The sequence below is a fragment of the Protopterus annectens genome, chromosome 2.part2, assembly GCF_019279795.1.
Source record: "Protopterus annectens isolate FY-2018-M chromosome 2.part2, PAN1.0, whole genome shotgun sequence".
Taxonomy (NCBI): Eukaryota; Metazoa; Chordata; order Ceratodontiformes; family Protopteridae; genus Protopterus; species Protopterus annectens.
In genome coordinates, this window is record NC_056730.1 from 1074342297 (window position 1) to 1074366922 (window position 24626).

Genomic DNA, 24626 nt, shown 5'->3' on the forward strand with positions numbered 1-24626 from the left:
AGCTTTGTTCTAGATTCTATTGAAAACTCTACCAGCACTGGTCTTTCATTTATGAGTACCCCTATTTTTTCTCTTTGCCTATACTCTGATACCAAGCCTTGACAGGGAAAGCAATCTCTAACCTGTAGTCCAAATAAATTCTTGGCATCCTCCCATTCTATTACCTTTCCCTTTCTAGTTATTTGCTCACAATACCTTGGTTTCTTTGCCAGTTTTCCCTATAGAACATCAGTTTTGGGGGCAGTCATGTAAGAGGATGCAGACTTGCCCTGAGTAGAGGAGACAACACCTCCTTCCTATAAAAGAAAAAAAAAACAAAGAAAAATAAAAGAAGAGTTATTCGTCTAATGCAGAGGGATTAATTCTCTGTACTGCGAAATACTTGTAAAAAGCACTGGCTTCTCAAGAACAGAGAGAAAACTGCTTGGAAGAGACTGCTATATTGTGATACAGAAGGACTGTTGTTTGGAAGAGACATTTGTTTCTATTTCAGAAGAATTGACATAGGAGGTGAAACCTGTCAGAATTTTCATGTTTTGTTCCTTAATACCATTAACTTTTCACTTAATTTAGTCTAAGCACTTTAAATTAACTGAACAAAATAGGGACATATGCCTTCCATTTTGCTTTGTGTCTCATAGGTTCATATGTTTGTTGGAGAGTACTAGACTAACAACCACAAGAATCTTTATAAGCCTAACCATGCATCCCAGATCTCTGACAAGTTCTTGTACTCTTTGTACATGTAAGCAGGGATTTGTGATATGAAACATTGGCAAGCAAGGGACTGGGAGATGAACCATTTATAGGCTGTTCATTAGAGACATAGGTGCCAGACCAGGGAGGAATTTCCTGTTCCCCATCCAATTGTCTAAATTACACTTGAATTGGATTAGGGAGGAACTCTGTTTCACATGGATGGGGAACCTATTCCAGAGAAGGGATAGTCTCTGGGATACATATCTGTCTCTCCAGCAGGTCCTATTTATATCACAGTTAAGGCTTAAGTCTTTAGAATGAGTAATTCTGGAGCTATTGGTTTTGTTGATATGCAGGGGGTCCATCAGGGTGGAGTCTGACAATGCCTTGTATGCCAAGCATAAATCTCCCTTCAACAGCCTGTATTAGACAAAATACAGGGATAGGGCCTTGAGATTGCCTGCATAGGACATGTTACTTATGCCCCGTATTCATTTAGTGAGGAACTTCTGCTGACATTCCAGCTGTTGGAGGTACCTGGTTAGGTACACAGCAAAGGGGGTATTGTGCTCAGTGATAGGTCTGATGAATGCCAAACACAGTAGAACAATGACCATCTTGGATTATGCAATACATTTTTCAAGCTTGCTTGTTTGTGTATAGATGTGCATAATAACTTGCCTCATTTGTACAGGCTAATTTATAAGAAGTAATATATGAAATATAGGTTCCTATCTAATACATTTACAGCACTTGTATGTGCTGCCTTTTGTGAGAGCCTCTTTTAATCATGCTTTGAAAACCTTGGTGGTGGTTTTATTTCCAATGTTGAGGCATTTTTTTTTACACAAGGATGGGCCTATTTTGGAGAAATTTATTTTTCTTATAATTTAGCCAAGCCAGCTGTTCTCTTTCCAGGACGGTTGTCAGCAATTATTGTATAGTTTTGTCTAACATAGGAGGAGGGGAAAGATGGTCCTTAAGGCATATTTCTGTAACTGTACAGATGTGGCATTGCTCAAATAGTATCTTGTATTCTAGTGTAGTCCACTTGTTGCTAATACTCTTTACATTTAATAGGTCTATGTTAACTCGTTTTGGGTAACTTACTGTGTTATATTACTGTTTGTATGAATTGTGTTTATAGGAAGGGAGCAATATTCAGGTAAATGTCCCTGATTAACATAATGTTGAGTGGGGAAAGGTATACATATGAATATAATGTAAGGTGATTTTGTAGAAGGATTTTTTTAAGAAATATCATCTTGGTGTTTACCACAGAGGTATTGTAGGTAACTGTTGAATGTTATAAAGAAATGTTGAGTGGACTGAATAGGTTTTTGAAAGAAATATGTGTTTTAAATTACTCAGCAAGGAAGTGGTCACCAGTAATAGGATTGTAGTGACTATATTTGGACATAGAATAAGGAAGACTATACAAATTACAAGAGTAGTTTGGTCATTGTATGAGTGGTTTAGCATTATGAAGAGATAACACTCGCATATTAGAAAGTGAAGTAGTGGAAATGGTGGTACATACAGCTGAAGGGATAGTGAGACCCAAAGCAGAAAAAAACAACTAGAAGAGAGAATAGAAGGAATCACAGAGGCACATAGATCAGAAGGGAAGCAACTATGAAAGAGGGAAGCCTGAGAATGAGAGAACAACTAGGAAAAGGGACATTTGGATGACAGATTACAATTGAATGGGTATAGAAAGGGTTGATAACATGGAAGAGGACTAGTAAATGAGAGAGCAACTAGGAACAGGGAGAAAGAGATGATGCTAGAAATACAGAGGATGGGTATATTAAGGCTGTGCCTCCCAGTGTTGTAACAGTCATAGCTGAGGAGCTGCATTGTTTTGTAGTAGAAGAATTGAGGGTTATAAGTGGAGGCAATGACCTAGATGGCAATCTACCCACCTTTGCTATAGCTGCGATACTGCTGCTACATGTTCCTCCCCTGAATCTCCATCCAGCTCATTTGCTGCTTGTACTAATGCCAGGGCAGCCTCTGACATTATATTCACCTACTGCTTCATCTCTTTGTACAGTGCTGTATTCTGAAGCATGGTACACTTATCAGAAGTGTTGCTGAAATGTCTGCATACTTCTGTTGTACCCCTATTGACATGTCTAAACAGCAGCAGTGACCCTTCAGAAGGCCAGCTACATACTCCACTATGTTTTTTGTTCTCACATGTGCTGTATTTTTGGCCATTACTTATGTGGTCTGAGGGTTGCAGATGGGAATGAACAAGGAGGGCTCTGTGGCATATCCAGTATCACTTACAACACACTACAAACAAAATACTTTATGTGGTTTTCTACATGCTTGTGTGGCACTTGTGTGTGGAGACCTGTTTATCCAATATGCATCTTCATCTACTAGCCACATGTCCCTGTGCCAAATCCCCTGTATGAACTGCTCGTATAGTTCAGACATGAGCTAAATGTATGACTCATGGTAATTGCCCAGGAGGCACATGGACATATTATAAACAATGCTGTGGGTATTACAGACCCCTATTATTAAGCAACAGAATGACAACTCCAATGCCAAACACTTTATTCCAAAGCAAAGCTTTTGGGTAAGCCACCCTTCTTCAGTGCTAGATTAACACTGAAGAAGGGGGGGGTTACCTGAAAGCTTTGCTTTGGAATAAAGTGTTTTAGTGTTGGAGTTGTCGTCCTGTTGCTTAATATTTGTCTTGAGATTCTCCAGTCATCACAGTATCAACTTTGTTACATATCCTGGTATTACAGACCCCTAGCAATTCAAGGAGTGGAAACACATCCTAGTGAAATATTCCAGGCCCTCTAAACCTCAGGAAAACAGGTTATATTGTAAAATGCATGCATAGTGCTGGCTCTCTCCCCTGCTGTCCTGGGAATTCAAATATGCACCTTCACATGATGAAGTGCAACATCAAGACATTGTTTAGGATTCATTAAGCTGACATATATAGTATCCTTAATAGGCACCAGCAGGTATCTTAAAGGTCCTTGTAGCTATGGCTTTTAAAGTTGAATATAGCTTGGTATCCACTGGAATGGACACATGATGCTTCTCCATCAATTCTGCTTGTGAACAACATATTTGAGTAGTCACTTATAGTGTCTCTGTCCACACAGAAATGGCCCACTATCTGTAGATCTGTGAACTGATGATACATTGGACACTCTCTGTTCCTCCTCCATTGGCAAGAATGGCTGTGACATGCAACGTTGTGTGCATTGGCACCAATGGAGGATACTAACCCTTGTTGCGGAGCTACTGCTTTTGTTAATCCTGGCATCACACTTACCACATATATCATGTATCATAGTTTTCAAAATGGGTCTGGACCATGGCACAGTACACTCATTTATATGTTTCTGAATTAGTGCACCATTGTGGATATTGTCATTTACATAATCCATTCAGTTCATTTGCACCGCATTCATCACTTTCATGTCATTATGCACTTATTACCATGTTGCTCTTTGCTTGACCATGCTATTGCTATCTGTCCACACCCTGGGTATCACCATTACCAGTGCTAATTTGTGTTACCCTACTTGTCACTAATCCCATCCCATGTATACTCAAGAGCATTAATCAGTAACTTAAATATCTTCAACTTCCACTGTGATTATTTCCATGTATCATATGATCTTCACGGTTTTGCAGTTGCTGTATTTTCCATAACTACAACCATATCTAGGAAAATAATTCCCAGTGTATATTTTCTCTTTTTAATTTGATCTTCTCAGAGTAAGAAAACTATCAAAATAATAAAAAGTGTTGCTTTAATAACCATCAAAGAACTCAGAAATGAATGTATGTATAGACTTGTTTAAGTCACTTAAGGAAAGTGTCACTAGCCTTTATCATCACAGTGCAGTATATAGCCTAACCATATTGTCACTACAGTGCATTACAAGATCTTGGATAAGATTTGGTCCATTTGCATTGCAGTAGCATCTCAGTGGTACTAACAGCATGGCAATAATAAATGTTGGAAGAATAATCCCATAAGCAAAATCAAACCAGAGAGGAAATACAATGCAGCCTTTATTGGCTTGAAATTAAGTTTTACTTCCTTTTACAATAAACTGCTTTGCATCGAAATGAGGGTAATCAAAGCACAGCAGGATTTATTGGCATTAGTATGGTTTTATAGACACAAGCCTCAGAATTGCTATTTTGTGCAAATAAGAATATAATTGTGCAGTGTCTTCATATAAACAAAACCATTAAACAGGTACTCATTTGCCACTGCCATTTATTGGCCACACTGTTCATGTGATGTAGTGCTTTTTAAGCATAAAAGCTAAAACTTAAAAAAATGTTAAGACAAGTAAATGAAATAGCAAGAATTCTGCATACAAGCTACCCCTAAGCCATAAACAGCCCACTTAATGAGTATTTCCAGTGCAGAGTCAATACAAATAAATTGAATTAAACTGAATAAATAATGTCCAGCAGCAATATCTATATGTAGAAGATTAATATGTAGTACTAATATATGTATAATTAATAACTGCATGTGTCTGGGTTTGTACTTTGGAAGCGCTATAATTAAAATTTGATTAATTCTGCCTTTTTGACAAAGTTTTTACATTATGTTCTTGGTTTAGCAAGCTATTAAAATACAGAATAAGTATGTTTTATTGCTGAAGAAAACTCTTAAAGCAACTTTAGTACCACTGTTACATATATTATTTGTTGAAGTTACAGCTTTATTAACAATGTAGTTGTAACATACTATACATGTCATGCATGCATGATACAACTGCACCTCTCCCACATACATGTACAGTATTTCGTGCCACATGCATTAATCAAATGCATTATGGAACTGCAACAGCATTATTGCAAGAAGATTTAAAATATTTTTCAGCATTTTTCTATAGCTGTTCATACTATACATTATATATTAAATAAATCTATTTAAAGACTAAGAGGTGTTAGGCAGTCTTGACATAAAGAAACAAAGTAAGTGACCTGTCAAGATTTTGATGAGTTAACCATGCAAAGAACCATTGACAGGTATTCATTATAAATCATTACAAGCAATATTTTAAATGCAGAAATCCAGGGATGTCATTCTGTTTCAGATCATGTGTTTTTCACTGTAACTCCAGCATTAGCAAAAAGCATAAAGCTCATCTAATTAAAGGCATGCACGATGGGTAACAAAACTATGTTTAGCATTCTGAAGTGCTAAAATCAGTTGGTAGAGTATAAATATGCTGAAGCCTACTTAACTAAACCAAGAATGAAATAATGCAAGCTGACATTTATTTAATATATTTGTTTAATTTAATTTTTCTGTCTATTTACTTATTTGTTAACTAGATAAGTGGCATGGATTTTTGCTGTCAATTTTTAATCATAAATTACACAAACAGAACAAGAGTGAGGAAAGAAAAGTACCTTTATTATAGATTCTAATTGTGTATCAGCTTAAGAAACTGGACTATTTTGAAACAAAATGTTGAAAGAAAAAGTCAAATTACTTCAGATAAGTTCAAATGTTTAAGCTAGGCTTTATTGCTAATGCACACCCCATATGAATTAATTTACAAATAAAGCGAAACTCGGGGTAATAAAGTCAGGGATTAAAGAAAAAAGAATAAAAAAAAGAAACAAAACTGCAAAAAGTTAGTCCTTATTTATGTGTACAGTAAGAAAATATGATAAGATCTGATGAGATGTGACTAAGGGAGGCAGTGTATTTTGGATGATGAAAACAGATACAAAAAAGGTCTTACTGATTTTTATGAACTTCAGGATAATTGTAATGCATTCTAAGGCTGAAATGATATTCTTAGGGTTCTTCCATACATATCCTAGGAAAACATATTGGCCATAGGTGGGAAAAAATAGTCACTGAAAAATAAGAAAACAAATTCAACATTAACTCTACTGAAGATTGATAGTCCCTGCACTTGAACAAAGTAGTAACAGGGGGGATCTGAAACATAAACCTGCACCTTCTGTTTGGGTGGGTGTCTGTAGAACTGCTGTAGAGGACATACAATTAACAAGCATTGTTGCAGATAGCATATTAAAATATTTTTCATATATCAGGCATTACCTGAGAAAACAGAAATACAAGAATATCTTTGTCTACACTTAGTCCATTAACTACTTTACTTTTTAATTTCTCCAAATCCTTTGGGTTTCTAACACCTTGATGGGAATGGACCTCATTCCTAAGTCACTGTATAATTAACGTTCAAGAAATGAGCATTGTTTCAGTCTTGGTGTTAGCATAAAGTGCTCATTGCAGCATGTATGATATGCTCAGAACTGACTCTTGCAGTTCATATGGAGTTCATGTATTGGGAGAATATCTGAATACGACTGTAGGTTCTTTTTTATAACACCCATTGCTCCTACTACTACTGGAACTGTCTGGGTATCTTTCTTCTAAGTTGCTCTCATTTCTGCCTGGGAATCTTGATATTTTATGACTTTGTATTGCTCTGTACTTGAGACACTGTAATCGCTAAGTGTAGCAATTTCAATGATCAGTCCTACTTTTTTTCTTTTTTTTCATGGACTGCTATTATCTGGCTTTCTTTCATCTATTTTTTGAATTGTTGGTAATGGTGATCCCATGTGATGTACACTTAACATCTTTCTCTATAATGCTCCATGCTTCATATTTCCAATGCTTTTCCTCTGCTTGTATAGTGTAGCATTTGTGCAATCCCCAATGCAATAATCTTGCCACATGAATATGCCTTTCAGTGTACAGGACTTCTGCTCTGAGTGTATCACACCCAGCAACAATATGTGCAACTGTTTCCATTTTTTTAAACAGAACCTACATTTGTCTGTTTGTCCCATATGTTCAATCAATTTTGTATAACAACATGTACATAGTCCACTATCCTGGGAGGCCATTATTAACCTTTCATCCTTTGGTTTCAACTCAACTCTGTTTGACCATCGTGGCATCAAATCCTGATCAACATGAGCTTGTTTCACAAGACTTCTATGCTTGCCACAACATTTATGGCTTTTCAACATTTCCTTCCTTCTCATCTGATCCTTCTCCTTATATTCTTTCTTTTGGTTTTGAGTACTCAGTTGCCATCTGATTTTTTATCTACTTCTGGTTTGATTTCTATTCCCACTGGCCACCTGAATGTGTATGCTAAACTAAACAGAGAGGTCATCTTAGGCTTCCCTTCCTCATGTTGTAAAATTTACACTATGTTTGGATCTGATGAGTTTGGCAGATATGCATGGAGTCCTATGACTGCAGATCTATATATGTAATCAATTTTTAGGAGACTTATACCTGCTTCAGAGAATGGGCTATGTAATATTGGTATATACTGATTTTTATATCTCAATTTGAAATGTTTTTCTGACCAACTGATCCAATACCTTTTGGGACCAGTCAATCACACCAAAAGTATAAGTTAAAACAGGAAGAACAAACTGGTTTATAGCTTGGACTTTATTCTTATGTGTCAAAGATGCTTTCAATTTTGGTTTTAGTCTTCTGAAGTGTTCCTTAATAAGCTTTATTCCCAACTGGTCATGTTTTATTGCTATTACTTTATCAATTCCCAAATATTTATATACTCCTCAATGCTCAAGTTCCTTTCTATCAAATTCCTGGCCTAGACTGATATTTTCTTAGTCCTGCAACTTTCCTGCTTTAAACATTGCTTTTACACATCTATCAATGTCATTCTTATATCATCTGAGAACGTTTTAACCACTTGCCATTGTGCTTTCAACTTGTCATTTGATGAACTATACAGTTTCATGTAATTTACAAAATATAGATGAGTAATCTTTAAGCAAGTTTATTTTCTGGGAGCCAAATTGTAACCAAGACCTAATCTATAAAGTAAATAGTTTAATGTGTTAAGGGCAAGACGAAGTAAGAGTGGTGACAAAAAAATCACCCTGGCATATTCCCCTTTGAATTATCTCTAGCATAATAATTTGTCCCTTGTCATAGTTTAATTGCAAAGAGATTTGCTACTGTTTCATGGCCACTGTAGTGTAACTGATCAGTGAAGGATGTATCTCATGCAATTGAAAGCACTCCTTTACCCATGAATATGGGATGCTGTAAAAATGCTTTTTTGTAATCTATCCATGTCATACTTAGATTCTTTCCCTTTTTATAGTTTGTCATTATGGCATTATTTAACAACAAATGATGTTTTGTTCCATATGCCTTTCTTTTGTTGGCCTTTTGTTCATTGCCATGATTGAGTTTTCTTCTAAATAATTATAAACTCTGTCTGCATCAGTTCCAGTATATCGTTTATACATGGTTGGAAGGTAAGTAATCTGTTTATAGGATTTAAGATGGCTTAAAGGTTTATTCTTAAGGAGGAGTATCGTTTTCCCTGTTGTCAACCAAGTTAGCATCTGGACTGTATGTGCATATAAGTAGTTTTTACTCAGAGCTAAAACTTTATATAAAAATGTTAATACTTTTATCCAGAAGTTAGGTACTGCATCTCGGTTTGGGATTTTCCATTTAGGAGCTTTTCTTAATTTTATTTCAGTTTCTCTGGCTCTTACTTCATCTTATTTTGTATTCTGTACGTTTGAACTCCTTACTGTTTCTTTTAATTTTTCTAACAATTCAGCATCTTTCTTATGTTCCACAGGGTCTTCATACATATTTCAAAATGTCATGATGTGTGTGGATAGATTAAAAGCCATGTCACTGTAAATTTTACTGTATAGGATGAGGTGACTTCTACTTGGCCCCCAGCCCAGTCTCTGACCCTGCCCTGGTGGGAGTACTGCATATCTAAAAATGTGATATAGCTGATGACATCAGCAGTGTCTTTTGAGAAGAAGATGACAGTGTCCTACATGCTGGTGGAAAATGCTCTCTGTAATGTCAAGCAGCAGCTCTCACACATACACGCAAACACACACAGACATACACACACACACACACACACACACACACACACACACACACACACACACACACACACACACACACACACACACACACACACACACACGCTTGACTGCTGTGAGAACAGAACTCCTACCTGTCTAAGTACATGGACTACAGGACATAGTACTTAATGCAGCAAGTCTGATTTATACAAGAGTGCAGGTGAACTTACAGTAGATGACATCAGCAGGCCATGTGGGGGTCAACAGGTTGTGAGGCCTGCATTGGCACATAGCTTCATAGGTTCATATGAGGCTACTAGACTAATAGCACTAGGGTGTTTAGAAACCTAACCATGTACAAACACAAGTACCCTTATTGAGTATAGTTGTATGATCATTTTTAGCACAGCCTGTTTGTGAGCAGCACCAACTGGCCCTGTCCATGAGGGACATAGGTGCAAGCCCAAAGGTGACTTTACGTTCACCCAACTAGTAGTCAAGGTTGCGCTTGAACACGGTTATTGAGGAGCATAGATTCATATGCAATGGAAGCCTATTACAGAGGAGTGTGAATCATTATGGGATATATCTGTCTCCTCAGCGTGTTCTGTTTATGTCACAGGCTAGGTTAAGAGCCCTGGGGCAAATTATAGTTGTCCCATTTGAATTGCAGATGTCCATCATTTCCAGAAGGGCAGGGCTGAGACTGCTCTACTGGACAGTCACAAGTCACCTTTCTCAGCAGCCTGCTTGATACTGAGTACATTGGCAGGCATGTCAGTCTTTCCCTGTATGCCATGTTTGGAGATCTTGGAATCTCCCAGTCACAACCCTGTGTTCTCTCCAATTGCTGAAGGTGTCTGGTGAGGTACAGAGAGATGTGAGCATTGTACTCTATTAATGGTGTGATAAGGGTAGCATACAGCAGAGGTATGACTATCATGATACTGGATGTAATGTCCATATGTATATGTGCAATGCAGATTGCATGTGTCACCACTATGGACACATAGTGATGAAAGTACAGATTGCTATCAACATGTGTTCCCAGGTCTCACAACACTGTGTTTGAGCTTAGGGGGTGCTATGCATATCATAATTTGCAGGGGTATGTCATTGACAGAGGTGACAAAGAGTCATTGTATGCTTAAAGATCAGTCCATGAGTTTCTCAGCAATCATCAGTCTGTGTCAGGTCCCTACTATAATATGTTACCATCACTGGGGGACTATATACGAGTGTGTCCAGTTAATAGTCATCTGCAAACTTGGTAAACCACAGGCCATAGACTGCCTGTTGCCTGTACTTCAGGGAAGTATTTTCCAAACAGTTGAGGGCCCAGCACAGAAACGTATGGTATTCCTTTGGTGAGTGAGTTAGAGGTGGAGGTGCAGTCCTCAACTTTGAGAGTGTGTTTTCTGTTGTTGAGCCATTTGGCTCTCCAATTCCCAGATGAGAGATCTTCACTATGAGACATGAATGGGACATAGTGTCAAAGGCCTTGGAAAACTCAACATAGGTGGTATGTCCTATTATCCCTCATCCAGGTATTTGGGGTCAGTATCAAAGAAGTACACAATGGTCAATAAGCAAGATCTACCTTTGATAAAACCAACATGGGTTGGGTCAAGTGTGTTGAAGGTCACCTATGTCCCTGTGGATATGGTCCATGCTGATTCCTGCCATAGCCTTGCAGATAAGGCTTTTTAGGCTTATTGGTCAGTAGTTCTAGTTCTGCATGTTACCAGATTAATGTGCATTACACAGCACACAACATTTGATATTACATTTTGTAGTGTGGCTGATATATATGAGGAAAAAGTACTGAGACCCCAGGGTTGTAGTGCTTGAAGGGTGCCAACACATTGATGTATTTTAAATATATGACATAAAGTTAGATAGGACCCTCAGTTTATAATGTTTCTACATGTAATTTCATGTCATGCTATGGAAATGGACAGTAAACAACAGTAATACAGCATAATATATACATTTCCATAGCGCGACAAGCCGACGAGTAGCCAGTTTACTCAATGGTTAGCAAAGTGTATAGGCATGTGAGATACACATGCTTGTGTGTAGGTAAGCAGTGTGCAAACGTGAGCTGCATTGCTAAAGTCTGACAGTATTGAGTCTATAAAATACACTCGCTGCTTAACTGTTTCTGTGACAGCACATGTTAATGCATCGATACATTTGTTTTTTGGGACATAAGGTACTGGTTTTGAATACAGGTGTATGTCATACTTTAACATACATTTTATTACAAAGTGATAATGCAATGGCATGAATTATTTATACCAGATGTATTGCTGTGTGTTGATATTGAGCAGCTGTGTTAAGCATCATTGAATGGGAATAACTGCACCTGTTTGTCGCCACTCACCTCCACACAAATACGGAGCCCAAAAAGTGAAGGGATCCATTGCTTTTCCACCATTGCTAAAGTCTGACAGTTAATACTGAGTCTTTGGAATTAACTGACTCAGTGGCAGCACATGTTAATGCAGTTAATGCAGAGATGCTTTACTTTTTGGGGTCAGATGGTACTGGGTGGGTTCAAATGCAACTGTATCTACTACTTTTAACTAGTTTTGCATTACTTTCGGTGTGCAATGTGCACCATCACACAATAATGCATACAAGAAAAGAAATGGGAAAAATAGGACAGTGGTGAAATGGGTAGCAAGCAGGCAGAAGAACAAATGTAAAGCAATACAGGAATGTGCAGGAGGGAGGCAGGAAAGAACCATAGCTATCCATTTTTTCAATAGTAAAAACTGATATAAGCAGAATATTATCTGAATTTGGACTGTGACCTCCAGAGAGAGGGGTGAGCACAACATAATCATGTTGTATAGTGAACTGAACTTAATCAAGTGTGTCAAGAAGATGGAGAGCTATGTATAGGATGATTTTTCTTGTGGAACAAGTGCCTATGTTTTTTTTGGGAGACAGAGAGGAATGTTGGGAAGGGACATAGGTATGTCTGGGTCTGGTAAGTTGGGTAGGTGAGGAAAGCAACTGCAGACAAATAAGACAGACACAAGAAGTCAGTGGACACCAGCATCACCCAACAATGTGCAATAGTAATGCAAAAGTAGTAAAAAGTTTTAGATACAGCTGTATTTGAACCCAGTATAGCAAAACTCCATTCATTCCTGCATTTTCCCGTGATTGCACTAAGCGCCATATCACACAAATAATGGCCAAAAAATAATAAAATAATAAAAACTGACAGAGAAAACATAACTTGCCAACAAATGAAGAGGAGTATGAATGTTAATGAAACAAAACCTGTGAATTGTGTGTTACTTACTTGCATTTCCAGCCTTCACAAGCATACATGTAGAACTTTGTAAGTCTAACCTGACACACCCACCTGATGTAAGCATTCACAGTTGCCATCCATTAAATACAAACATTAAGTAAGTGCCTGCACTATGTTTGCATTCCCTCACAGATCTATTTCACTGGGATTCAGCAATTTTAATGAGTTCAGGCCTCATTTGCATCTTCACCATGCTGACAGGTCTGAATCTACACTAGACAGCAACCATGTAGCTAGGAAAACTGAAGGGGAGCTGAAATGTTTATTACTTTGGAATATGTCTGCACAGAGGATTATTGATTTTTACATGATATGCCTGCATTTCATCACCTACATATTGCATATGCTGACATGTAACTATGAATACTCTGTTTAATGTGTTTTTTTAATTATTTATTTATTTAACATTTTCTGACCAGGAAAGTCCAACAGAGCCTATTTTCATTGGTGGCCTGGGGAGAAACAGTCCAAATGCATGTCTTTGGAATATGGGAAGAAACTGGAGTACCCGGAGGAAACCCATGCGAACGCAAGGACAACATGCAGACTCTACACAGTAGGCACCCCAACCGAGAATGAACTGGAGAACCTCTTGCTGTGAGGTGACAATGTTAACCTCTACACCACTGTGCCACCCAGTATTTATTTTGATTAGCACACACTTTTACACTTTTATCTGTCTGCATTACTTATAAGTGTACTGTTCATTTGGGGGGGGGGGGCTAAGCTGCATTTCTGTTATGGCACAAAAAAGGATTATGTTGCTATTGTTACTCTCCTTTTGTGGCATCCATAATGCTGCCACATGTTAAGGTCAGTTCTATACAGATTTCACACCCGTTACTTTTTATTCTATTTGTGTAGATTCCTTTCTGTGGCTGTATTCCAAAAGTTTTGGTATGCACAGCGAACACCAGCACGGAGTCTACACAGTTGCCTTAAAGGTTATTGAATAGCTCCACTGTGTTAGATTGATTAATTAGCATGTAATTCAGCTGATTATACTGTAATTAGCATGCTGCAGTGTTTGACTTGTTTGCACACTGGTACATGCCACTACACAGCGCTTACTGAAGCATGATCATGTGCACATTGTGCCTTACATGGTGGAAAATGACCATGTAGGCTTTATTGAATTCCCCTGTTTATCTATTATTAGTTTAGCTGAACAGTAATATACCCTATTGAATTCCTCTTAGTAGTCTCGATTACTGTGTTCATCTGTTTTATCAGATTTCTAACATTTTGTGTCTTCTTTACTTTCTGTAATCATATTTTTCATCAGTTTTAAAATGTCTACCCATCTCTATTAAATCAAGCAAATTTTCCTTTAATCATTTTCTTCTAAACTGGGGACACATTTTTGCTCTCTTTTTCTTTAGGGCATCTACAGAAAGTTCCAGAACATCTTTCTGTGACATATCCTCTTCAGTTGCATCCTGCAATATTCATTGCTCCTTTGTATGGGAACTCAGTGGCCCATCACTCCACAACATTGCCTGCATCATAGCTACCACTGTTTCCTGCTGCTTCCCTTGTTGTGCAAATACAACTGACCTTTTGTATTGGTTTCCTACTGAAGGCTGCAGGACATCATTGTGTGGCAAGTGATCAGATGCTTCCTGTTACACCTGTTTCTCCTTAATTTGTGGACTGTTTGTTCTATCATGTTGTGGCATACCTTGTGTTAAACTTTCTGTACTAAATGCTTCACTTTGCGGGTATTCCTTGACTTCAGTTTCTATTTCTTTAACTTCTACCTTACTAATTTTCTGTTGCATGTCCCTCCGTTGTGTTCTTATTTTTGTACTGTGGAATTATTCATATCTGAGTGCCTTTCCCTATATTTCTCTTCAAATATCTTTTGAGCTGCTTTTTATGTTGATTAGTTTGGTTTTCTCCTTTGCATACATATTGCACCATATGCAATCTCTTTTTCTTTCCCTTGTCCATATTTCTTTTTTATGCCTTTACAAATCTCTGGGTTTTGTTCTTTATATTTTTGTACTATCTTTGTCACTTCTTTTTCCAGGTGGCCCGAAATATTCTTTGTCTATGTAATGATTTTCATGGATCTGTTGTGTTAACGAACACAAATTTGCATTTGAAGGTTTTGACAGTTTTTCTTGTGCAAGTATTTTTCTTTTCTCTAATTTTGCTCTTAATCTTTCTGAGTATCTTCTATCTGAAAATTCTGGGCTTCTTGCATAATAGTAACAATACATAGCTTCTTCCTTATCCTCAATAGTCCACTCTGCCATCTTTGTGGCTCTTCTTTGGGCTATTAATGTTTGTGATTTATGTGACCTATGCCTAACCCTATTGTAAGAATGTTTACAGTTTTAAGGATTCTACACTGCCTTTTTTCTAGTCCTGGCACCAGTGCACACACCAGGACTTGTACACTCAACTGTCTTTTTTTATTTTTTAACCTACCTCTTTCCATGATATATGTTATATAAGATAGAGCCTATATATCAGTGCCATCTTAATGAGATTTTGTGATGACAGCGTCCACCCCTTGAAGGTACTAACCAAGAATTAAGGATGAATTCAGTTCCAGCAAAACTGCTCTTCTTTTCTTGCTGATGTCATCATCTGTCCATTCAGACCCCCCCTCATACATTATTATTCTTAAATATTAACTCTACTGAAAATTGATAGTCCTTGCACTTGAACAAGGTAGTGACAGGGGTCTGAAACATAAACTTGTACTTTCTGTTTTTCTGGGTGTCTATAGAGCTGCTGTAGAGGACATACATATAATTAGCAGACATTGTAGTAGATAACCTATTAAAATACTTTTCCTATATCAGACACTAACTAAGAAAACAGCAATACAAGAATATTTTGTCTACTCTGAGGCCATTACTTATTTTACCAGTAAGATGCTGAAGATGAGAGAAACATAACAGTGAAGGAACCAAACAAAGGAACAGATGGAGACTTTTTTGGCAGATGGATGACCAGAATAAAGAATATGCCAGGATAAAAGAAGCTGGCAGTGTTTATATGTGGTAGTGAAGGAAGTAGCTATCATACCATCAAAGTTTAAAAGCCTTTGATCAAATGAAAATTACTGTAGTTATAAAATTAACATGAAAATGCTTGCTGATCTGCTGGATGTGAGAACTATACAGTCTGAAGCAAGTATCACCAGAACTTCTGGGTTACTAAGCAAATGGGAAGAAAACATGTAGAAAAAAAGAAGAGGGCCAAGAATAAATTCTTATGGCAGAATTGAGTGCATATGATGAAAATAATTAAAAGTTCCATTGCATTTGACCAAACACAATCTATGCAGATCTTTGGAACTAATGAATGTCTAAAGATGCTATAAGGCAATTTTTCAGAGTTAAAGAGTGGGAACTCTGATAAAATGTATGTATTTTCTTCTGTAATCAATGTCCTTATATATGATTTAAATATTGAATTCTAAGAGGCTGTTGTCTATCCTCCCATGACATAGAATTCTTCAAAATTTGCAAAAATTCAGAGTGAAACATTAGCTATATGTAAAGAAAATGTCTGTACACTAATGCTTCATGAACCCTCACAGTCAAAGATGTAGTATCACTCACCTGTCACACCCCTTGGTCACTAATTTGCAATGGAATTTTACACAGAATCTTAGGTTCCCAATGTAGTTCTGTACTGGGTTTTTAATTCTCCTTGTAAACTGAACTAATATCTGTTCCTGGCTTGTTTAAAAATGTCTTTTACTTTGTATCTCATCCGTTATATTAAGACATGAACAATAAAAACACTCATATCTGTCAGTGGTTCCATATGAAGATTCTCTAAGAACAAATAATGCTTGTAACACTACATGTGGGATGGCATATTTGTCCCGGTCCCCTTCAATAACACACATCACACCAGATAACATTTGACGACCTTTATTAGATTTCCATAACATAGCTTTGATCACCAACTTTATTAATTACAACTATTCATGATATAATTGATTCTAAATACAGCATAACATCCTTGTAATGTTAATCAGGGCAGTGTACCTACTCACCCTGCCCAAAAACCAGGGTCCATACCTATGCTCACTTACTTTACTTATGAAGCAGCATCCCAACTCACTTCATACACCATCCATTGAATTACCTTGCACCAAATAAGCACCATCCTTACCTCAACTTGCTTATCTATTCAGCAAGCTTCTTCCAACTACTCATTTCCTTTCCCCAGATCCTTGAAATGAACATCTAGACATCAGAGAGGGAACAGAAGAAGGTAAGCCTATCCCTCTTCTCCACCTACCCCCACTGATAAATACCCTACTCCCCCTCAACAAAAAGAGGGAGGGTGGGTGGGTAGCAAGTTCATGCCAAAATGTGATTGCTTAACCCAACTACACTAGACTAAACCTCTTAAGCCCCTCCCCATCATTATCTCATTTCCTCCCAACCATCCCTGCCTCCACTTAACCCTTTCACCTCCCCAACCCACTTAACTCCCCTTATTATTAACCGAACCCCCTTCCATGAAGATGTCTCGGGACAACTTAGTTTGTTGCCAAACTTCATTTGTCCCAGTCCCCTTCAGTAAGACACATCACACCAAATGACATTTGATGACCTTTAATAAATTTCCATAACATAGCTTTGATCACCATCTTTATTAATTACAACTATTCATGATATAATTGATTCTAAATACAGCATAACATCCTTGTAATGTTAATCAGGGCAGCATACCTACTCACCCTGCCCCAGTAAGCAGCATCCATACCTGTACTCACTTACTTTACTTATGAAGCAGCGTCCCATCTCACTTCATACACCATTCACTGTAATGTTAATCAGGGCAGTGTACCTACTCACCCTGCCCAACAAGCAGGGTCCATACCTCTGCTCACTTACTTTACTTATGAAGCAGCATCCCAACTCACTTCATACACCATCCATTGAATTACCTTCCACCAAATAAGCACCATCCTTACCTCAACTTGCTTATCTATTCAGCAAGCTTCCTCCAACTACTCATTTCCTTTCCCCAGATCTTTGAAATGAACATCCAGGCATCAGAGGGGGAACAGAAGAGGGCAAGCCTATCCCTCTTCTCTGCCAACCAGCCTGACCAGGCTGTTCCCCCTCCCTTCTACCCAAAATTGTTCAATCCACTTCCCATAAAGGGAAGGGTCAAGTCAAACATCATTTGATGTACCCATCATCTGTAAAGCACCTTAGAATCCTGTCATAAACCCCTTTGCCATGCCATCACTGAAACACACCCTAATGAAACTAAATAAAGTAGGATTACCATGACCCCATTGTAACACCGGAACATCCACACCAAGAGAACACATACCCTTTTAGCCCACTGCCTTCAAAGCTGAAATCATGGCTCAACCTGAATATATTGACAGCCTATAACCACAACAAAACCACAAACTATAATCCCTTGAACTCAAGAAGGCACCCAAACAACTAGTAGCAAGTCTCACAACTAAGACCCTGTTACCATCCTACCATGCTTCTTAAAACTCTACTCACAAAATTGACCCAAACACCAAGTGAAATGATCCTTGTGCTATTCTGTAAAACCTTAACCTGGTATGTAACATTAACACTACCTACTCAAGGGTCAAATTTGTCACCCCAAGATACCACCCATTAGGCACAGACTCCAGCAGCCTGTCAAACACCTCATTGGCCCTTCCCTCACATATGCTTCAAACAACTGGATGAGTGAATACGACCACCCAAGGTTCCAAGAAAGCAAGGATTGAACTTCACTGGCTTACAGGAATCATGTTCCTCATAGATTGGACTCCACCCCACCCGTAAAAACCCCAATCTCACCTTAAACAATCCTTTCCCTGGATTACCATAACTCAACATGCCTCTCCTTCAACTTGCCCCTACCCTACCTTGATAAACTCCAACCATGCTGTGTCATCATTAGCACAGACTTAAGATTACCAGCTAACCCCTTGTGCCCCACTCCCACAATCAAAAACATCCCCAAAATCAACATCCATTACATTCCAAAACCATATCTGACACGGCGTGGACCACTGCTCACCATGCAGTCCTTCTGTGATCTCATTGTGCAACACTCAAGAGATTGAAACCTCCACTGCAACAGCGTCTATAAGTTTTCAAGCTCCCTCAACCCAACCAATGTCAACTCAAATTCCATTTTCCATCAATAACTTTGACCATTTGTGCTTCCCATGTGTAACCTCCTCACTCGCCACTGCTTCCATCACCTGTGAATTCACTGTATCGCCACCACTGGAACTCGGCACACCACCACCTACAAAGAAAAAGACAAAATTAAACCCTCTAATAGGAACGAGAAGGCTCCACCTTATACCCACCTATTCCGAATTACAGCCGCAGTGTTCCTAGACCCCATCAGCAAGAAAGAAGAAGACATGTAAAACATCCAAAATACATGACACACATTTCAAGACATCTACAAGGACAGCCCATCCTGCCAACCCAGGAAGGAATGTACCACTGCCACTCCCCTCTATGACAAAGCAGCCATAACTGAAGCTATGCTTCCTATGACCCTATCAAATACCCAAGATAAATTTAACTACCAGTGAAGTACATTAAAAGTAAACCCCCCCACCTGAAGGGACCTATCCATATCCACAACCCGGATAACCTTGTGAATCCAGACCACATCCATTAGCGCCCTGTATAAGTCAAGCTAATATATTGTAAAACCATCTGCCTAGTTCTTAACCTTCCATCTCCAAATGAGGCACACTAACCAACCTAATGTGGAAATAAAGTTATCTGCTCCTTATTTGAGCAGTACCAATAATAATTAAACCCAATTACATTAATTCATGCATAAAGTCCAGGTTTGTCTGTAGAATTAAGTAAAATACATGTCTGTATAAACTGTAAACACATTTCTATCCACATAAACCACACTGTTCATATGTTCCCTTTCTCCTGCTGCTATTTTATGTGTTATGTAAAGCTCTCACTCATCTATACACAAGGTTCTGCCCCTTAATCCTCAGAAACTGTTGAATCTGACCCATAATTTGAATTAATGAACCAATAAGTAATGCCCCTCCCCAAATGTCAAATGCATGAGCCTTTCAACCCCCTACCTTTAACTGTGATTGTTAGTACCGGAATCAGACAACAAAACCAAGCCTCGAAAAACCTTAAGAGCATTCGACCACATGTTAAATAACCAGCTAAATTGCTTGACACTACCACAGAAAAGCAGTCCCTATCAAGTCATTCTGCCAGATGTGCAACACTGCCGATACACATTTACACGTAATGTATATATCATATACACATGCACATGCATATATTTATCGAAATATGTAATATATACATTTACCAATACAACACACCCGCGCGCACACACACACACACACACACACACACACACACACACACACACACACACACACACACACACCCTTACACCAACCCATGTACAATACGCAAACTCAATTAAATGCATGGAACAGCTAATCAAAACCCCCTACCCTAGGTACATGGCTACCAAAGCCTTCATTACTAAACCATTAAAATTCTATGTCTCCTCCTGCACAAGAAAAGAAAATGTAAGTTCTCAGCACATGCATCCACTAGTGCCTGAAGCCAACCTTAAGTGCCACTGGGGCACCCTGTTCAACTGTGCTGCCCCTACAATGGCCCACAACATCCCCCATCTTCAACAGAATGCCATCTTGGCAGCTTCACCCCAAAGCTGCTTGTACTGCAATCATCTGGAATGTAACAAACACTAGTTTATGAAAAGTGCGTGGTTGCATAAACTTGAAGACATAACTGGCAACTAAATCTGAAACTTCCCTAACAAAAGCAGGTTAATGACCTAGCCCGTAAGCCCTGTTGTGTTTTAGTGCCTCTAATTCAGTAGCAAACTTGTCAAGGGTATGAAGTCAGAAAATCATGACAGACATTTCAGTCTTAAACTTCTGTCTTTAATTATTTCCACTAATTTGCCAGCAAACCACAAGCTTATGAAAAACGGACCAAAATATGAGGCAAAATCTGGACATTCTGCAAACACTGTACAGTTGAGAGGCATGATCACGATATACTAAGATTTACAAATAAACTGGGCCCATGCTTGCCTCTAAATATGTAATGGCCAAAACCCAATGCATGTCACCACATGCCGGCTTCACTCCCCAGATCATCCTTGAGATTCGTTTGAAAATCCAAATGTTTTAGGAGCGAACCCCCCCCCCCAACAGCCCAATTCACCGCAGGGCAAGACGTCTGAAACTCAAATGCTTTCTTCACTGTTAAGCATTACTGTGCCACTTCATAAAATACACAAAACTATGCGGCTCTCCCTTGAAAACTCATCTAGTCAAATCATAATTACCGGAAACATCTTACACAGAAAAAGTATCTCACTCCCCATGTGGAGGGCTTCAACCCCACACCCTCATCCTTACATGCTTTAACTCCACAGTCAAGCAACCATGTAATATGAAAAAAGACCACATGCAGTGAATGCTGGTACACTTACCGAAATCACACCCAAGGTAATTGGCTGCATATTGTCACCCACTCCAAATAACTGGCCGAGTTACAAATCTCAATTACATAAAACCCCAACTAACATCTTAAAGGTTCAAGTTAATGCAGATCAGCTTAAACTCAATTTTAAATCCCTACTCATAGATTTCCCACTACATAAGATCAACATTGTAGAATCCTGCCAAAGTGGAATACAAAATAAATACCAAGCATATCTCAGACCCACTAAAATCCATAACCAGCCATGTGTACGATCTTTACTCCTTCAGGTTTTCCTGGCAAGAAGCAGACTCTTTGTAATATAAAGTTGAGAGCTAAAATGGGCTAAAGTAAACCACGACTCCACTCGGGCCGATATCCCCTTCAAAAGCAGTTTGACCCTATCACTAAACTTTAATTCACTGCAGCTGATGGCATTTAGACATTCCAGCTTCTGTAAAACAAACTTAGCTCTCAGCTAACAAGGCTTTACCAAGTGTAAATTTGACCTTCTCCTCCCTCACCAGCCACAGATGCCAGATGCCTTGCATTCCTCGCCTCTGCATCTTCTTTAAAAGGGATAAAGTAAGGAACTCCCATTTAATGGCTTCAATTATTTGGTATAGTTGACCCCTAAAGGGGACTACTCATCTCACTCTTAATATTCTGCCGACGGGTCAATTTTATAATTGAGAAAAGGCTCCGCACCAATGAGACGCATAGCCAGGAATATAAATAAATAAATAAAAAGGTACAAAGGCCCAAGATAAGGGACAATTTTAAACTTACCGTGCATGTGCAACCTGTAGCCCTTATTCGCAGACAAGTTTATGTTGATCCTCCCTGTAATAAAGCAGCCCCTTCTACCATGACAACATGCCTGTGTTAATGTAAATCTGCTCTGGAAGCAATCTATTTTAAACATAGAAGTATGACGCTATTGTTTTATGAAGGTAAGCTGTACTGCTAGCCTGAATTGCTTACCAGGACATTAACGCATAGACCATGCGATACCTAAGCACCTGCACATGGGCGGAACAACAATGCCCCATAGCCTGCGAAAAACTCACGGGGAACCATAAAACAAAGCCACCAACGAGTTAACTGAGGAGAAAAGGCAACCTTCAAAGAAAAAGAGAACAACCAATTAAATAGTCAGAACCTGCAACCTTTACCGTTGAGAGTCAGTCAAGGGAGGAAGGGTGACGCTACTAACTCACCTACGTGGTTTTAAGTACATGGCCATTCAGTTTTGTCTTTACCGAAGTGCAGTGATTTAAGTCCCCTGCACAGCTATGCGTATATCACATCTACTTGCCATAACAAACCAATCATTTATAACCAGCCACCTTTACATTTGAGACAACAAGATGATTTAGATGACTCTTACCCCAAAGGTAAAGTCAGATAACTAATTTTGGCTTTTTGAGAAATAACCACAGCATACTAGTTTGGAATACGAGGCATTATTAGAGAAAGGAATACCTCCTCACGCCCTCATAAAGGATTAACCACAGGGAGATAAAACTTAAACTCTGCCCTACCCAATGTGTAGCCCTAAACCTGGAAGCCTGCCTCAATGAAAAAAAAAAAAAAAAAAAAGCGTAACACCACATACCTCACCACTATTAGCCCAAGGCCTACCTGTACCCTAAAGTACCAACTGATCATCAAGGACATGGTACTTGCTGTAGCAAGTTCACCCCAAAATGTGATTGCTTAACCCAACTACACTAGACTAAACCTCTTAAGCCCCTCCCCATCATCTCATTTCCTCCCAACCATCCCTGCCTCCACTTACCCTTTCACCTCCCCAATCCACTTAACACCCCCTAATATTAACCTAACCCCTCCCCATGAAGATGTCCTAGGACAACTTAGTTTGTTGCCAAACTTCATTTATTGCTTCAAAAATGGGTGAGGATTATGATTTTTATTGTAGCTGTGAGTGTGACTCCAGTCTGCTTAAATATGAGTACAATTTAGTTTGGTGAAACAGATATTACCACATCCATTTTTTTGATTTAGACCTGACTGAAAATAAGCCTCCCAAAACTCCCCATGTGGGGAAATTTCCACACCCACTCTGTCAGCTAAAACCTACCCTACAGCTGTTTTACCTTCAAGTAGGCTATTTTTGCTCTGTAAGTGGTTTTTGTACTTGTCCAGTTCAGTGAAACATATATGATGAATTGTGTGAAACCAAATTACTTGTTATTGTCTTCCACATTAAATCTAGTTTGGTTTCACATGTTCATTCTTAGCTCTGTTTAATTATAAAACTCGTGGATAAAAAGAACTGAGTAAATGAAGTCAATGGCAAATAAAATAGGAATAAAATGGACTGCCGGACTGTCAGCTCCAGGTAAATTTATTCAAAAACATATATCAAACAAGCAAAGCTTCCGGGATACTTCCCTTCATCAGTGCTCTGTTCAGTTCTAACATTGTATTGTGTATAAAATGGCTCTACATAAAGTTAAGAAAATAAAAAGCCATGAGAACTGTTAGAGTTATGAGAATCCAGATTTTCTTCATATTCTAAGGATAAGATAACAGCTGAGGCAGAGTGACAGGAGCATTTGTACTATTACTTGGCAAATGTGGAATCTCCAGAGATGGCGACAGACTGCATATTTTCACTCAGTATTAGTCTCATTAACTAGGTAATTCTGATTCTTCTCATGTGTTTATTGTAAACATGCTGAAAGCATCTCTCTTTTCCTGTCTACCACACCATCTTTCAAAGTATTATAAAATGCTCTGCTCTTTCAGTAAAAAAATATTTTCGCACATCTTTCCTATGTCCACTTCCAAGCAGTATAACTCTGTTAATGCTCTCTTTGTTATGAGAAACATAATATTAATTTATTTAACTATTCAGTAATATGCATTACCTACCATTCTCGGTTGTACATTACCCTTAACCTCTTTTCCTTCTCAGATGTCTTGGTTGAAGGTTTTTAGTAGCTTTTGCTCAAACATATTTTTACATTAAGTATGCTTTTTAGCTTGTCAGCTTGAAGCTACCCTGAATGAATGCATGATGAATGAGAAGGAAGGAAGCAGCATTTGAACATCAGTAGCTCTACTGGGCTCAGGTGGCCTGGTGCCTTCACATTTTTGCTTGACTCCCCTCTCTAACCTGCTGTCCTGGCTCATGGGCTCAAAATTTCAGAGCCAGTCCAAGGAGTTATTGCATGCACAGGTTATAT